The following is a 1277-nucleotide window of genomic DNA, read 5'->3' as shown; positions in this document are numbered from 1 at the left end:
AAACCAAAGTGAATGATCTGCAGGAGGCCCTGGCGCATGAATCTGTGCAGCGGGAACGACCACGGACCACCAGGGCCCGAGAAAACCACCGTCTCATGGGCCGGACACTCAGGGTCGGGGAAAAATCAAATATATATCTGGTGATATTTCGGTTGCTATTACAGATAGCGCAATAAATCAAAGTGCATTGTCTGTAGGAGGCCCTGGCGCATGAATCTGTGGAGCGGCAACGACCTCGGACCACCAGGGGCCGAGAAAACCACAGACACATGGGGCCGGACACTCAGGGTCAGGGAAAAATCCAATATATATCTGGTGATATCTGGGGTGCTATTAGAGATAGCGCGATAAATCAAAGTGCATGGTCTGCGGGAGGCCCTGGCGCATGAATCTGTGGAGCGGCAACGAACTCGGATCACCAGGGGCCGAGAAAATTACAGATATTCGGAATCCGTCACCCAAGGTCATGTAAAGATCCAATATATATCTGGTCATATCTCGGGTGCTATTACAGATAGCTCAATAAACCAAAGTGCATTGTCTGTAGGAGGCCCTGGCGCATGAATCTGTGGAGCGGCAACGACCTCGGACCACCAGGGGCCGAGAAAACCACAGACACATGGGGCCGGACACTCAGGGTCAGGGAAAAATCCAATATATATCTGGTGATATCTGGGGTGCTATTAGAGATAGCGCAATAAACCAAAGTGAATTATCTGCAGGAGGCCCTGGCGCATGAATCTTTGCAGCGGGAACGACCTCGGATCACCAGGGGCCGAGAAAATTACAGATATTCGGAATCCGTCACCCAAGGTCATGTAAAAATCCAATATATATCTGGTGATATCTCGGGTGCTATTACAGATAGCGCAATAAACCTAAGTGAATTATCTGCAGGAGGCCATGGCGCATGCATCTGTGCATCGGGAACGACCTCGGACCACCAGGGGCCGAGAAAACCACCGTCTCATGGGGCCGGACACTCAGGGTCAGGGAAAAATCCAATATATATCTGGTGATATCTCGGGTGCTATTAGAGATAGCGCAATAAACCAAACTGCATTGTCTGTAGGAGGCCTGGCGCACGAATCTGGCCAGCGGGAACGACCTCGGACCACCAGGAGCCGAGAAAACCACCGTCTCATGGGACCGGACACTCAGGGTCAGGGGAAAATCCAATATATATCTGGTGATATCTCGGGTGCTATTAGAGATAGCGCAATAAACCAAAGTGAATTGTCTGCAGGAGGCCCTAGCGCATGAATCTGTGCAGCGGG

The sequence above is a fragment of the Nomia melanderi genome, unplaced genomic scaffold (genome assembly GCF_051020985.1).
Source record: "Nomia melanderi isolate GNS246 unplaced genomic scaffold, iyNomMela1 scaffold0026, whole genome shotgun sequence".
In the NCBI taxonomy this organism is placed as follows: domain Eukaryota; kingdom Metazoa; phylum Arthropoda; class Insecta; order Hymenoptera; family Halictidae; genus Nomia; species Nomia melanderi.
Note: the sequence above shows the minus strand (reverse complement) of the source record.